The sequence below is a fragment of the Pan troglodytes genome, chromosome 3 (genome assembly GCF_028858775.2).
Source record: "Pan troglodytes isolate AG18354 chromosome 3, NHGRI_mPanTro3-v2.0_pri, whole genome shotgun sequence".
NCBI lineage: Eukaryota > Metazoa > Chordata > Mammalia > Primates > Hominidae > Pan > Pan troglodytes.
Window position 1 is genome coordinate 42,620,051 of NC_072401.2, and position 16,902 is coordinate 42,636,952.

General features: G+C 44.0%; 1 long non-coding RNA gene across 1 annotated transcript in view; it reads right to left on the reverse strand.

Moving 5' to 3' along the window:
* Positions 1–1,942: 1,942 nt before the first annotated feature.
* The window catches only part of LOC107974243 (uncharacterized), a 92,600-nt gene continuing 77,640 nt past the window's right edge, over positions 1,943–16,902 (reverse strand). The window contains exon 2 of the long non-coding RNA XR_001716862.2: positions 1,943–2,242. This is a non-coding gene — a long non-coding RNA (uncharacterized LOC107974243). The remainder of the gene's footprint in view (positions 2,243–16,902) is intronic.

The following is a 16,902-nucleotide window of genomic DNA, read 5'->3' on the forward strand; positions in this document are numbered from 1 at the left end:
CTAGCACTTTGTGAGGCCGAGGTGGAAGGATTGATTGAGCCCAGGAATTAGAGACCAACCTGGGCAACACAATGAGACCTTGTCTCTCCAAAAAAATTTAAAAATTAGCCAGGCATGGTGGTGCATGCCTGTAGTCCCAGCTACTCGGGTGGCTGAGACAGGAGGACTGCTTGAGCCCGGGAGGTCAACACTCCAGTGAGCTAAGATCGTGCCACTGCACTCCAGCCTGGGTGACAGAGACCCTGTCTCAAAAAAAAAAAAAAAAAAGAAAGAAAAGAAAAGAAATTGGCCAGGCTGGGCATGGTGGCTCACACCTGTAATCCCAGCACTTTGGGAGGCTGAGGCAGGTGGATCACCTGAGGTCTGGAGTTCAAGACCAGCCTGACCAACATGGAGAAAACCTGTCTCTACTAAAAATACAAAAATTAGCCAGGCGTGGTGGTGCATGCCTGTAATCCCAGCTACTTGGGAGGCTGAGGCAGGAGAATCGCTTGAACCCAGGAGGTGGAGGTTGCAGTGCGCCAAGATTGCACCATTGCACTCCAGCCTGGGCAACGAGAGCAAAACTCCATTTCAAAAAAAAAAAAAAAAGAAAATTGACCATAAGGGCTGGGTGCAGTGGCTCATTCCTGTAATCCCAGCACGTTGGGATGCCAAGGTGGGAGGATCTCTTGAGGGCGAGAGTTTGAGGTCAGCCTGGGCAACATCATTAGACCCCGTCTCTAGTAAAATAATAATAATAATAATAACAACAATAATAATAATAAAGAAATCGACCAAAAAAGACAGAGGTTTTGGAGAGTTTTCTAGGTAAAAGGAGGAGTGTGAGTGGATGTACTGTGGAGGGAGAAGATGGTGAATTTGGAGAAGAATAAGCAGTTTGCAAAAGAGACTGTCCAGGAACATGCTGGGAGATTAGCCCACAGGGATGGTCAGAGGCCAATCATGAGGGGGCAGATGTGCTGAGAAATTGGCCATTTGTCCTGTAGCTCTGGGGAACCTTTGGAGATTTAAATGTAAACTCTAAAGCAATACATTTAGCATGGATTCATCCTTCCTGGCCTGTAGCCCTTCTCTCCCCCACTGGCATCTCTATTTTTCTGACCTCTCATTTTCTTTCCTGCCTTGGCCACACGCTTTGGGATTTAACTATAGTCTGCCTTTTCACTATGTATCCATCTGCTGTGAAATCTTCCTCTCCCTTTATCTCTTACCAGATGTAAAGCTCTGTGACAGCAAAGATTGTGCCTTGTACTCCTAAAAAATATCTCACTGGGCAACAATTCTAAAGTGTGGCATATGCACCATCTGTGATAAGTGAGGTGATTTTAAGTAGCACACAACAAATATTTTTCTTTTTATATATTCACAGTATTATATGTTTTACAAATATATTTAATATATTTATTTTAATGTGTAATAAGAAAAAAATACAAGTTAACCAAATCTGTGATTTTACTCATGTGTTTATTTAGGATGAACTTTTTATTTATTTATTTTTTTAGACGGAGACTTGCTGTGTTGCCCAGGCTGGAGTACAGTGGTGCGATCTTGGCTCACTGCAACCTCCACCTCCCAGGTTCAAGTGATCCTCCCACCTCAGCCTCCTGAGTAGCTGGGATTACAGGTGCATGCCACCATGCTTGGCTGATTTTTGTGTTTTTAGTAAAGACGAGGTTTTACCATGTTGGCTAGGCTGGTGTCGAACTCCTGAGCTCAAGTGATCCACCTGCCTTGGCCTCCCAAAGTGCTAGGATCACAGGCGTGAGCCACCACACCCAGCCAGGATGAAGCTTAAACAGGGTTTAAGTAAAAGAATTAGTTGACTTAGAGAAAAGAATACTCGTGGCCCACAGAATAGAAAAAATTGCATACTAGGTATGCAAATGACTAAAATTTGACATCTTGCATAGGCTTAACAAATAACAGTTGGGAAATTGACTTGATTTTAATTAGTTTATTTTACATGTTCAGGATGTTTTGCCTAAAATGTAATAGTATAAATCTTGGAAGGAAGCAAGAAGGAATTAAGGGATAAAAGAAAGGAGAGAGAGAAAGAAAAGGGTTGGGAGAGAACAAGTGCCAGTCTTGGGCCTTACAGTCTGAGGTTTCCATGCTGCTGGATTGGGATATGAGATGAGCTCATAGTTCTGTGTTTCAAGACTCTGAGCCCATCACAAGCAGATCATCAGGTGTCCAGGAAGAGGTTGGGGTTCCATATCCTCACAGATGAGAAGATTACCTGGGTAGGAGGCAGAATTGTATCATCATCTGGTTGTCTTCCCAGAGTCTAGCTTTGTTTTGATATCTTTTTGTCTTCAATGCTTGCTGGGAAAAAAAACTTCTCCTCTCCTATACTGTTGCAATTCTGGTCACCAAAATGTATGTGCTTTCCCTCCACACCATGCAATTCTCCACTTTGCGGAAGACACTGACTGAATTGTCATACAATGTAACTCAATTTGATGCTATTGGCTGGGCATGGTGGCTCATATCCGTAATCCCAGCAGTTCAGGAGGCTGAGGCAGGAGAATTGCTTAAACCTGGGTGTTCAAGAACAGCCTGGGCAACATAGCAAGATTCTGTTTCTACAAAAATTTTTTAAAAAATTAGCCAGGTGTGATGGTGTGCACTTGTGGTCCCAGCTACTTGGGAAACTAAGGTGGCAGAATCGCTTCAACCTGGGGACTTGAGGCTGCAGTGAGCTATGATGGTGCCAGTGCACTCCAGCCTGGGTGACAGAGCAAGACCCTGGCTCAAAAAAATAAAAAAAAGGAACCAAGAGAAAGGATGCTATCCACCTAGAAATAGTGTCAGATCCCACAGGTTAGGGGCTCAGTCCCACAAGACTGCCCTCACTTCAGACACAAGTCCAAGTTGTTACCTGTGCTTCTTTCTTTCTTTCCTTCCTTCCTTTCTCCCCTCCCTCCCTCCATCCCTCCCTCCCTTCCTTCCTTCCTCCCCTCCCTCCATCCCTCCCTTCCTTCCTTCCTTCTTCCCCTCCCTCCCTCCATCCTTCCCTTCCTTCCTTCCTTCCTCCCCTCCCTCTTTCTTTCTTTTCTTTTCTTTTCTTTCTTTCTTTCTTTTCTCCTTCCCTCCCTCCCTCCCTCCCTTCCTTTCTTCCTCCCCTCCCTCCTCTTTCTTTCTTTCTCTCTTTCTTTCTTTCTTTCTTTCTTTCTTCTTTCTTTTCCTTCCTCCCTTCCTTCCTTCCTCCCTTCCTTCCTTCCTTCCTTCCTTCTTTCCTTCCTTCCTTCCTTCCTTTCTGTCTCTCTCTCTTTCTTTTTTGAGACAGAGTCTCACTCTGTTGCCCAGGCTGGAGTGCAATGGCACAATCTCGGCTCACTGTAACCTCCACCTTCCTGGTTCAAGCAGTTCTCCTTCCTCAGCCTCCCAAGTAGCTGGGATTACAGGCACATGCCACCATGCCAGGCTAATTTTTGTATTTTTAGTAGAGACAGGGTTTCACCATATTGGCCAGGCTGGTCTCTTGGCCAGGCTGGTCTCAAACTCCTGACCTCATGAATCACCTGCCTCGGCCTCCCAAAGTGCTGGGATTACAGATGTGAGCCACGGTGCCTGGACTGTTACCTGTGTTTCTGACATACTTGCTATAAATCAGGGATCCCCATGACCCCCTCCTAAGTTTTAATCATTTGCTGCCACTGCTCACAGAACTCAGGAAAGTGATTGACTTAGTATTACCCATTTATTATAAAAGGATATGTAGGGGAGTTTTAAATTTTCCTCTATTCTCTGAAGGTTTGATAAGTTGAATCTATGAAAATCAACTGACAATAGACAAATGAACAGGAGAAAAGGCACGCAAATTTATAACATGCATATGCATGGGAGAATCTCAAAGTATGAGATTCAAAAAAGGGCAAGATACTTGAAGCTTAAATAACAGTTTGAACTACAGAAAGAAATCGAAGCTTGGAGGTTCCTGGAGGGTGGTGGTGAAAAACTATTGGACGGTGAGGGGAGAGACTGCATTTTGAATACAGATTGTCTCATTGTGCAGATAAAATCTCTCAGGTAGCTGCCCTCAGAAGAACAGGTGAAAAGTCTGTCCAGGAGTGGTGTCTTGGGAGATGAGTCCTCTAGTCTCCTGCTGTGTGAATTAATCTTCTCTGGTTAATGTAGAGATCAGGGAGGAGGTTCACGGCAACCACATTCATTCTGGAGGAACTTCCCTTAGTCAGAGATGGAAAATTGCAGAGAAAACACCTCCCTGTGCTTCAAGAGGGCCTCGGGAGGGAAGGAGGGGTGAGAGGCAGGGGATCAGGAGGTCAGAGAGACTCTCCTGTAGTTCAAAGCACTCAGCATGCCAAAACACCATACTTTGGGGCATTGTTTTGTGAGCCCCAACAGATACATCTCAGGACCAGCCATTCATCAGATGGAAGAGATGAATGGGACAAGTTATAGGGGTAGGGGCACAGCTCTCCCATGCCCTCTCTGGATGCACCACCCTCCACCACCTCCACATGTTCAGCAACCTGTAATTTCTCAGAATCCTGTCCTTTTGGGTTTTTATAGAGGTTTCATCACTTAGACATGATTGGTTAAATCACTGGCCATTGGTGATCATCTCAACCTTTAGCTACTCTCTCCTCCTCCGAGGTCTGGGGATGGGGTTGAAAGTTCCAGCCCTCTAATCACATGGTTGGTTCCTATCCAACCAGCCCCCATCCCGAAGGAATCCAGGAGCTCCCAGCCATCAGTCTTCTCCTTAGCACACAAATAAACCCTTATTTCTTCCCAGATTCCAAGGGTTTTAGGAGCTGTGTGCCAGGAAAGAGAGAAAGACCAATATATATATATTTCTTATTATATCGCAACATCACAGTGTCTCTTATTATCCCCTGCCCCACAGCACCCGCCCCCCCTACCCCGACACACACACACGCATCCTTCTCAAGGTCATGATCATTCAGGGAGCAAAAGCACCGAGACGAGAGGTTTAACCCCAACTGAAACCAGAACATGTTCACTTCAATGGGTTTCCTCTGGAAGAAGTTCATATTTTAAAGTTTTTAATGTCTGTTTACCCCATTAAACACTTGGAACACTTGGTCTTTGGTTAAAGGAATTTTAGGTAATAGTTCAGAGGTGGGAGATATTTGGGAGTTTTGAGAGAAGCAGGACTTAACCTTTGGCTTTGACATCATAGTCAGTATAGGATGACCTGAAGGATAAACACGTTTTGAAGGTCTAGGATGCCCAACAATGATGTCACCCCAGCCTTTTGATTCTCTCCCTTGGTTCCCATGTCCACAAATACAAAGGGTCCTAGGCCCATTTTCACGTGACCTCTTGGGTCAGTCAGACCACACAGGAGACACCTGGCACTCTCAGAGGGTCTAATGGAAAAGGGTTTAGTGACGAGGTTATTTACTGAGAAGAGTGGGGGTATGAAGCTCTCCAGGTTTAGCCACAGTGGGGCTACTGCTTCCCCAGGCCTGATGAAGCTGAGGTGGGGGATGATGTTACAGAATTGGGAAGGCAGGAGCTGTGGTCATATTAGAATGCAGCCGCTGCCAAGATGTGGCCAGGCCGGGAGAAAACAGAGGGCTCAGCACTCCAATGTCTTTTTCTTCCTGTCCTTTGATTTCCCGCCGGTGCCACCCAGTGGTCAAATAAAAATGGAAGCCAAAGACCAGGCAGGCTGGGTGATGCAATCCACAGAGAAGGGGAGAGGAAGAGAAGGGTGGGGAATTGACCTGACAGGTGAAGAGAATAACTGGCTGTCTACTCTCCTCCCACCCAGTTCCTGGAGACCCCCAGCCCCATCCCCTGCTTGAAAATCATGACGCTCGCAGAAAGTCAGATTTGCAGGATATTAAAAAAAGAAAGATAGAAAATAAAGGACACTTTTATACTTTATGCTCTGTAGATTTCAGTGACATTTTTGCACCTTTTGTTTATCTCAAAACAACTTTGTGAAATGCATATTATGGAACTAAGTAGGTAAGTGTGTCTTGCTCAAATCACAATGAATGGAATCAGGACTTGACTTGACCCCCATGTCTCTAAGCTTTTCTCTTTCTTTTAGACAAGTGTCTTTCACTGGTCTCAAAGCCTTGGTGAGCCTTGAACCAATTCCGTGGATTATGACCCGCATTTGGAAAATAATGAAATAGAATTGAAGGGAACAGATTGGATGTCACAGTGTATTACCCATAATACAGGTTAATATTGTTTCTTGAAACTTTAACACATATAAATGTGTGTATGTGCTTTTGTGTATTAGGCTGTGATGTACTATATCACAACTATACACATAAAAAATACAACAGGTATTTCTTCCTAAGGTTTCTGTTAAAGAAAGTCCAGGCCAGGCAGAGTGGCTCACGCCTTTAATCCCAGCACTTTGGGAGGCCGAGGCGGGTGGATCTATTGATGTCAGGAGTTCCAGACCAGCCTGAATAACATGGCAAAACCCCGTCTCTACTAAAAATACAAAAAAATTAGCCAGGCATGGTGGCAGGTACCTGTAATCCCAGCTACTCCGGAGGCTGAGGCAGGAGAATCACTTGAACCCAGGAGGCGGAGATTGCGGTGAGACAAGATCACACCACTGCACTACAGCCTGGGTGATGAGTGCAGAGTGAGACTCCATCTCCAAAAAAAAAAAAAAATAAATAAGTCTGAAAGCATTATGTTAGACCACCTTCTCTTTTCACTCTGTTTATTCTTTCATTCATTTCTTCATTCATTCTCATTTATTGAACATCTTTTATGTGCCAGATCCTGAACTCAAACATCGCCAGATTTTGAATTCGGTATCATCATCTCACGCATTTGTTCAGTGCAAATTCTTTCTCCATTCTCCTTACACGCCCTGCTTCACCACTTTCACTTTCCTAAACAATCCATGCCTTCTTTCATCTTGGGGACCTTTGCAAAACTCCACCTATCCTTTTCCCCTCTCTCTGTGAGCTAATTTCTAGTCATCCTTCAGCTATAGAATCTTGCCTCTATCCTCAAAATCTGGCTTTGGTTCTTGAGGCAATTTTTAAATTGGGCTGCAAGTTATTTGACACTCACTCCAAAGAGGTAGAAACTATGTCACGTCTCCTTGATGTGTACTCATGACTACTTCAACCAATAAAGTATGGTGGAAGTGAAATGGTGTGACTTCCAAAGCCAGGTCATCAAAGGTCGTGCAGCTTCCACCTTATTTGCTGGAATGCTCACTTTTGGAGCCCTGAGCTGCTGTGTAAGAAATCCAAATACCCAAGGCCACCATGGTAGAGAGGCCATATGTAAGTGCTCTAGGGGACAATTCCAATTAGATCCAGCATTCCAGCCATCTCTGCCAGGGAGCAAGACATGTAAATGGGTTATCTTGTACTCTCCAGACCACCCCACCCACAAAACGGATGACACTGAGTGACCCCCATTGATGCCACGGTTAACACAAAAATCACCCAGCTGAACCATTCCTGAATTTGTGACCCACAACATTTATGAGATATAATAAAATTGTTATTGCTTTAAGCCACTATGTTTTGGGATGGTATTTTGTGTAGCAATAGATAACTGCAACAATTCTCTCTCTATGTGCTTCCATAGCATTCTGTTTTATGAAGTTTATTGCATTGTAGCTTAACTTCTAAGATCTACTTGTCTGTGTTTCCTAACAGAAAATATGAAGCCTGAAATGATATTTTGCTGCCAATTGTGTTTCTAATATCTAGCATTGGTTCCACACAAAATATGGACTTAATAATTATTTTTTAAAATTGGGTTCAATTTTTTTAAATTTTGGGAACAGAGCTTATTACAGGTAAGGTGTTCATATGTTTGTGTCTGCCTGGACCGACTGATCTGATGTAATTATTAATAGAGTCCTCTTTCAGTTTCAAAATGTAAAGGATAAATGATACGAGCACTCTAATTAGAGGGGTCCTCGTGGGACCAGGGAAGGATTCTGAATGATGCCCATCAGATTCATTAGAGTTTGGATTTGTCTCCGGTTGGAAAGGAAAGTTGAATTTTTAGATGAGCAATTTAAAAGAGTGACTGTTATTACCCTTGTCACCATTATATTTTGATTATATGCTCTATAATTAGATGTTGAAAATGCTAATGCATATTAATACTTGATTGATTTGATTACCCATCATAATTATACTTTGATCACTTTTGATAAATATATTGATTCATTTTTTATTTACTTCACAGTATTCTTTGTATAACTGCTTTGATAATATCTGATTACATCTTAATATTTGATTGCTTTGAGTTGCTCTTGTTTTAACCGTTGGGAAGTTGGATCATATTAGCTATGATGAACCTACTAGTGGTTATGAGGGTAGATTTTACAGTAAAACATACCTGGGTTTGATGTTCCCCATTACTTATACTGTGTGACATTGGGTAGGTCACTTAACCTCTCTGGCCTTTAGTTTCCCCGTCTCTAAAATGGAAGATAATAAAAGTTACTCATGAGGGTGCCTGGTGGATTAAATAAGATAATCATGTATTAGTAGGGTATTCTGGCTGGTCCCTAACTGACATTCTAGATAATTCTCATGTGTAGACGGATGATATTCCCTACTCCACCCAAATATCTATTTGCATGAGCTGATGATACACATTAAGGCTTTTTGTTGATGTTGTTTCAGGAGGGGGCTCAGGGAGAAGGGAGAAGTTGTTCTGGGTAGGGTGCTGATGAAGGGGAGAGGAAGAGAAGAGGAATGAAGGAGAGGCCATGTCATAGGTTCCATTATGCCATTCAGGCCACAAGGTCCAGGTGTTCAGAGTACAAGAGGGCCTGGCCAAAGGGACAAGTGGGCTGACATCTGGCCACAGGGTTGCATTTGCTTGGGTGGCATGAGTATCTTTTCTAATTCACACTGAGGAGCCATGAGAGCCGCTCAGAGGTGTCACATGAAAGAAGGACTCAGTTGAGATTCAGTAGAAATGAAAGAGAAGAGAGAGACTGAGCGCAAACCCTGAAGTTCCTATGTGTGTGGAGGGTTTTGTGAGACTCTAGGTACCAGAACAGCAGTTGAAGCCCGGGAGAGCCTCTTTTCCCCTAGTGCTGTAGTTTGTGCCCTGGATCCCACAGTGCTCTGTGGGAGATGGCTGTGCCTGGCGATCAGCCTTCTCATGGGATTTGGGGACATTAGTGTGTGTGTGTGCGCACGTGCACATGCTGAGAGGAGAGGAACATGGATGGTATGTGGGTGGCGGTGACCCTTAATTACTGTAATAGCTAGAAATTATAGAGCATTTAGCTCCAGGTACTTTGCCAAACACTTTATACACATTATCATTTTTAATGGTCACAACAACCCTGTGACAATTAGCACTAGTACTTTTATTATCCCCAGTCTACAGATGGGAAATAGAGGCAAAGAGAAATTAAGGAACTTCTCCCGATGCTACAGAGAGTAGAGCTGGGATTTGAATCCAGACGGTCAGATGCCAGAGTCGCTACTTTTAGCCATGACGCCATATTTCCTCCTCATCAGGGAAACTGGAACTGTTCCTGACATGGGTGAGCCCCCTACTCCTATCCCTGGGGTCACCGGGAGCGGGGAGGAGCTCAACTGCTGCATAAGCCCATGATCCCCAACTCACTGAAATCTGTGTTAATGGGATCCATCACTTCCCTCAGCCTAGGGACACTGTGTTTTGGATATAAAGCATACTTGCCCAGGACCTGGCTCTGGCTTAGGACTCAGTAGAGAATTCTATTTTTAGTGTTCTGGATGATTGGCTTAGCAGTTCCTTTCCTGAGTCATGTTTTTACAGATGAGAACACAGAGAACCTCTTAGCCAAGTCAGTGCTCACTTTGACCTTCTGTTGAGCCTGTCCTTGTCTCTGACCCAAACTGAAGTCCACAGTGCAATGGGATGACCTGCCTTCTCTCCAGCTGGGGGGAGACTCAGGTGTGGGTAATGGTCCCCTGGCACTGGGCCACTGGAGAAGGAAGGCTATTAGCTGCCCATCTGCTGGCTGCTGTCACTGGCTGCTGTCCAAATGACCCACAAGCCCTGGGAACGTTCAATGACCAGACACAGCCATGTGCTCCTGGAACACCAGAGCGACCACCCCATACTGAAACGACACCTTTCCAGAATCCCATATGAGTCCCCACACATTAGCAAGCCTCTTCTCTTAATCCTTCCTTCCTTTGCAGAAAACTGATGTACCTACATCTCATCCCTGAAACTGTGAGATATTATCTTTTCTTTTCCATCCTTCTATTTTATAACTTTTTGAGTATAGTACAGTAATATTTTTAACATGTTAGGGATTTCCAAAATTGAGATGTTACTTTTTTCATATATATACCTATATCTATCTCTATATATAGATATATAGATATAGATATATATAGTTACATTTATTTTTTGGTCATGCATGGATTTAAAAAAAAATCCTTCGAGGAAATAAAGTAAAATGCTAACAAGTCTGTGGGTGATGCGATTATGGGTTAATTTAATTTTCTTCTCTGTACTTCGCAGTAAGAATGTTCTGTTTTTAATGATATGAAAGGAAGTGGATTTTGTTTGTATGGGTTTTTTTTTTTAGATTAGTTGCCTCTTTCAATATTTTTATTCTATCTAGCGCAAACTATAGTGCAACTTTATTTCAAGTAGGCATGGTATTTTTTTTTTTTTTTACTCCATTTTGCTCCCTAAAATTTCTCTAGGATGGATCTGTTCTGCTAAGGAGGAAGTGGACTAGAAACCAAAAGTACAGACTCAGGCAACTTCTCATACAGATGGAAAGAGCTTTGAACCAAGAGTCAGAAGGGTGAGTCCTCCTTCTGGCTCCACCAAACATTGAGCTCCTTGGTTTTTTTTTTTTTTTTTTTTGAGACAGAGTCACACTCTGTCACCCAGGCTGGAGTTCAGTTGCGGGATCTCGGCTCACTGCAACCTCTGCCTCCCGGGTTCAAGCGTTTCTCTTGCCTCAGTCCCCCAAGTAGCTGGGATTGCAGGCGTGTGCCACCACGCCTGGCTAATTCTTGTATTTTTAGTAGAGATGGGGTTTCACCATGTTGGCCAGGCTGATCTCAAACTCCTGACCTCAAGCGATCCACCCACCTTGGCCTCCCAAAGTGCTGGGATTACAGGTGTGAGCCACCGTACCTGGCAGTCTTTTCATTGGTAAAGCCACTTAGACTCCATGGCCTCTGCCATCTCTTCCAGGCCTGAACCTCAGTGAATCTTTGCTGTCTTGTGGAAATCAGCTGGAAAATAGGGCAACAATTAGCCTACAGCTGACTTTGTTGGAATATAACGATTTAAATACTTGAAGATCCTGGTAGTTCAAATTAAGTATGAGAATGGTTCTTCTGGTGCTGAGCAAAGGAAGAAAACTCAAGTAGTAGCAATCTGGCAGGGTTTTCCTGGAACTGTACTTGACGTGTTTTTTGTTTGTTTGTTTTTGTTTTTTTTTGAGGTGGGGTCTCACTCTGTCACCCACGCTGGAGTGCAGTGGCACAATCATAGCTCACTGCAGCCTTGACATCCTGGGCTCAGATTTCTCTCTCCTCTTTTTATGTACACATATATGTATGTATGTATGTACACATACATACATATATTTATATATGTAAATTTTTCTGAACTATTTGGGAATAAGTTGCATACATCCAAAGCTGTTGCCCTGGCACTCAGTGCAGTCCAGTCCTGGCCTGGATGTCCCTCAAGCCTGGTGCCACATCTTCCCTCCCATCACTCCCACTGCCACCAGCACACCCTCAGACTCAGACCTAGCGTTTTTCCTCTCATCAGAAAGCCCTCCCTCTACCCACCCAGACCAGAACTCCACTGTACGTGCCCCTCCTTGGGTGTTAAAAAGAAGAGTATTTAATTTGATTGGCTCACTTGGGAGAAGAGGCCAGCTCCCGACTAGAGTACAGTGGTGCGATCATAGCTCACTGCAACCTCAAACTCCCACCTCAGCCTCTCAAGTAGTTGGCACTACAGGCATGCACCACCACACCTGGCTTTTTTTGTTTTTGTTTTTGTAGAGACCGGTTTTCGTCATGTTGCCCAGGCTGGTCTTGAACTCCTAGACTCAAGCGATCTGTCTGCCTTTGTCTCCCAAAGTGCTGGGATTACACAGGTGAGCCACCATGCCTGGCCTACTTGGTTTTTTTTTTTTTTTTTTGAGTTGGAGTCTTGCTCTGTTGCCCAGGCTGGAGTGCAGTGGCACAATCTTGGTTCACTGCAACCTCCGCTTGCTGGGTTCAAGTGATTCTCATGCCTCAGCCTCCTGAGTTGCTGGGACTACAGGTACCTGCCACCATGCCCAGCTAATTTTCATAGTTTTAGTGGAGATGGGATTTCACCATGTTGACCAGGCTGGTCTCTAACTCCTGACCTCAAGCGATCTGCTTGCCTTGCCTCGGCCTCCCAAAGTTCTGGGATTACAGGTGTGAGCCGCCGTGCCCAGTCTAATTGGCATATTTTTAAGGTAGAGAAGAACCCACATGGGATAGGAAGGAAAGAAGATGGTCTAGTGTCTACGGGCAAAGGTATGGAGTTGGAAACAAGCCCATCCCATGTGGTCAATGGATGGGACACAAAAAATCAAAAACACGAAGAGGAAGCCAGAAATGTCTCCCAGCTGGGGAGAGTATAAAGCGTCATATGCCCCTTTTCCCATTCATGGGGCTGTGTGGTAGGAACCCAACAGCAGCCTCCATGTATTCTGTGACAGTTAACTCATCAATTTTGTTTTCCTTTAGTTAAACTGTAAGTTTAAAGTAAATATTGATATTTTCTAAGATATAAAAGCAGTCACTCATCACAATGCATTTCAACAAAACCAAACAGTTTGGTGATCGAGACTCACAGAGATTTCTCCTAATTGGATAAAAAGATGAGGCCTGTGCTTTTTCATTTGCTTGATTAATTACTGCTCTGAAACCCTTGAAAACAGACATGGTCTGTAAGGGGTATCTGTTGTTTAATCGAGGACAGATGTTTTTGAAAACCTTTTAAATAGGCCTAGAGAGTTATTGACTCTGAAGTGAATCATTGAACTGTATGTTTTTTACAAGTAACATGCCAACAAAAAATGATTTTTACTAATATTCAAGTTATAGTCACCATAATTGTGGTTTGTCCTAAACCTACCAGCATCTAGAAGCAGCTGCAAGATAATGGTAGTAAATGGCATCACCATCGACCCAGGGGACTAGGCTGAAAATCCAATAATCACTCACAACTTCTTCCTGCCTGTACTTCTCTCCCTCATCCCTGCTCTGTCCAAGCCCCGTTGTCATTCTCAAGTTCATTGCCTAAGAGCAGTATCTCTCCAGTTGTCTCCTGCGTCTGTTCCTACCACCGCTTATGTTAAGACAACTGTGATATGGCTTCAGTGACTGGAGGAGCACCAGGGTCCTTAGTCTCATGCTGACTTAGATAAAACAACACGGACACATATAGAGTGGTTTTAAGGAGCGGAGAGTTTAATAGGTAAGAAAGAAGGAAGAAGTTCCCCCATACAGAGACTGGAGGGGGGCTCCAAGCCAAGAGAGGAAACCCCATGTGCCGCAGAAAAGTGGCTGCTTATATGAGTAGGCTGGAGGAGATGGTGTCTGACTTGTGTAGGGCTCAGGGGATTGGTTTGACGAGACATGTCATTCACGTAGCCTATGGAAAAACTGGCCCTCCCACCCTAGCCTTTTAATACGCAAATGCAGGGTGCCATGATGTTCTACACACGTGGAGATATGTGGGGGTGGTCATGTTGCCAGGCACATGTGGGGGCAAGGGCAAGAGGACAAGGGTGGGAATCGCCATGTTTGGGTGGACCCAGTTTCTAATGGCCTGCATTTGCATATCAAAGCTTGCCAGCCCGGCTCTAAGAGCTGGGGCTTTCCTGCTAGACAAAAAGCATTTCTGGAGCTGCTTTAAAAGAAACAAAAACTTCCCAAGGACCCCTTTTCCTCTCTATCTGCCTAAAATAATTTCTTAATAACTCCTATAACAACCGTATCTATTAGGCCTGGTAGAAAACTACATGCACCCCAGATGGGTGAAGTGAAGAGACTTTAATGAGGAGACTATTTGAGAAGCGTAGCTGAGGTGAATGGAAAAGCAAGGAGCAGTGGGGCACCTGGGTGACAAGAAGAGTGATGCCCTTACTACTCCTAGGGCTGGGGCAGTGGGAGGATACTGTGTTCCCAAGACCCAGTGAGAGCCAATGGAAGAGGCTATGGGCTGTGATCACCCAGTGGTTGCCATGGTCAAAGAGAGCATGTGGAAGAAGCTGTGGCCTGTGTAGCACCGAAGTTGGGGTGAAGGGATAAAAACACCAACCCTTCCTCCTCCTGTCTTCTAGTCTTGTCGGTACCTCCTACTGGCCAAACCCAGCCAACACCAAAGGGCAAGGGAGCCCAGGAGATGCAGTCCTCAGGCTCCTCTCTCCTGCACTAAGCACCAAATGCTGGTGAGGGTGTGGAGCAATAGGATCTCTCATTCGTTGCTGGTGGGAATGCAAAAGGTAAAGCACTTTGGAAGACAGATTGTTTTTCACAAAGCTGAACGTGATCTTATCATACATTCCAGCAATCATACTCCTTGATATTTCTCCAATGGGTTGAAAACTTACATCCACACAAAAATCCTCAGAGGAATGTTTCTAGCAGTTTTATCCGTAATTGCTCAAACTTGATCACAACAGTTTCTCTGCACAGAGTAGGGCAGAGACAGCAGAGTGGGTCTGGAGGCTCAAATGAAGAATAACTAGCACAGCAATCACCCCCCTGCACTTGAACTATTGCAGTAGCCTCTTAAAGGCTTCCCTGCCTTCAGGCTTGTTTTCTCTCCTAAAGATTCTCCATAATGTGACAAGAATGCTCTTTCTAAAGCAAAAATCTCCAGGTCACTCCCTTCTTACAACCGTTGAGTGACTTCCCATTGCTCCCAGGATAAAATTAGTACCCCCCAGCATGGTGTCCAATGTCCTGTGAGCCGCATCTCTATCCACCCCGCAATTCCTTTGCACTCCATACAATGCTGGGAACATGAACCTCTCTCTTATCACCCCCCTTAGCCCCTGCTTAGCCACGCCCTCTGCCTGCAATATTTTTTTTATTCCATTGTGCCTTACTCTCCATGCCTTTTCCCCAGCTGGCTAAATTCTGCTCCCCCACCTTTTGTTTTGTTTGGTTTTTATTTTAAGACTGCATAGGTTTCTTCCCTTTTTTTTTTAGTTTTTAAATAGACTATTTTTTCTAGCAACTTTATTTTTTCTAGCAACTTTAGGTTTATAGAAAAATCAAGCAGGAAGTATAGAGTTCTCATGTTCCTCCTTTATACCCCCTCCGCAGTTGTTGCACTTGTTATTAACATATTAGCGTGGTGGTACTGTAGCAGGACAAGCTGCAGACAAAACTCCTCAGACACCGAGTTAAAGAAGGAAGGGGTTTATTCGGCCGGGGGCATCGGCAAGACTCCTGTCTCAAGAGTCGAGCTCCCCAAGAGAGCAATTCCTGTCCCTTTTAAGGGCTCATAACTCTAAGGGGGTGCGCGTGAGAGGGTCGTGATCAATTGAGCAAGCAGGGGGTATGTGACTGGGGGCTGCATGCACTGGCAATTAGATCAGAACAAAACAGGATAGGGATTTTTCACAGTGCTTTTTATACAATGTCTGTAATCTATAGATAACATAACCGATTAGGTCAGGGGTCAATCTTTAACTACCAGGCCCAGGGTGTGGTGCCAGACTGTCTGCTTGTGGATTTCACTTCTGCCTTTTAGTTTTTACTTTTTCTTTCTTTGGAGGCAGAAATTGGGCATAAGACAATATGAGGGGTGGTCTCCTCCCTTAGTACCTTTGTTACTATCGATGAATCAATATACGTTCTTATTAACCAAAGTCCATAGTTTACATTAGGGCTCACCCTTTATGTTGTATAGTTCTGTGGTTTTAACAAATGCATAATGTCAAGTATCCACCATTACAGCATCTTAAAGAATAGTTTCACTGCCCTAAAAATCCTGTGTTTAACCTGTTTCTCTATCCTTCCCTCCCCTTAAACCTGTGGCAACCTCTGATTTTTTTTTTTTTAAACTGTCTTCATAGTTTTGCCTTTTCCAGAGTGTCATATAGTTGCAGTCATACAGTATGTGTCTTTTTTCAGACTGGCTTCTTTCTTTTAGCAATATGCATGCATATCTTTCCATGGCTTGAAAACTCTTTTTTTATTGCCAATAATATTCCATGGTATGGATGCACTTCAGTTTGTTTATCCATTCTCCTATTGAAGGACATCTTGGTTGCTTCCAAGTTTGAGCAATTATGGATACAGCTGCAATAAACATTTGTGTGAGGGTTTTTTAGGGGATTGTTAAGTTTTCAACCCATTTGGAGAAATACCAAGGAGTATGATTGCTAGAATGTATGGTAAGACCGTGTTCAGCTTTGCAAGAAATTGTCTGACTTCCAAAGTGCTGTACCATTTTGCATTCCCACCAGCAATGTGTGAGAGATCCCGTAGCTCCATATCCTCACCAGCATTTAGTGCTGGGTTTTGGATTTTGGCCATTCTAATGGGTGTTGTTACATATGAGTCCTAAATTTCTCTTCAAAGAATCAGTATGTCAATATGTTCAATTCTTTTCCTTCTACTTTTAAACTTAACTTCCTTGTAAAGCAACCTTTTTCGACTACCTGCTCCACCCTGACTCATTCCGATTACACGCTCCATCCTGACTCATTCAGATTACCTAGTCCACCCTCACTCATTCAGATTACCTACTCCACCCTCACTCATTCCGATGACCTGCTCATCTTACACCCTGACACATTCTGATTTCCTGCTCTGCCATAACCATTTTTCCTGACAAACCACTCACTGCGTCACTCTCTTTAAATTAGTCAATCAGAATTAGTTTAGCCTGTGCGGTCTAACCCTA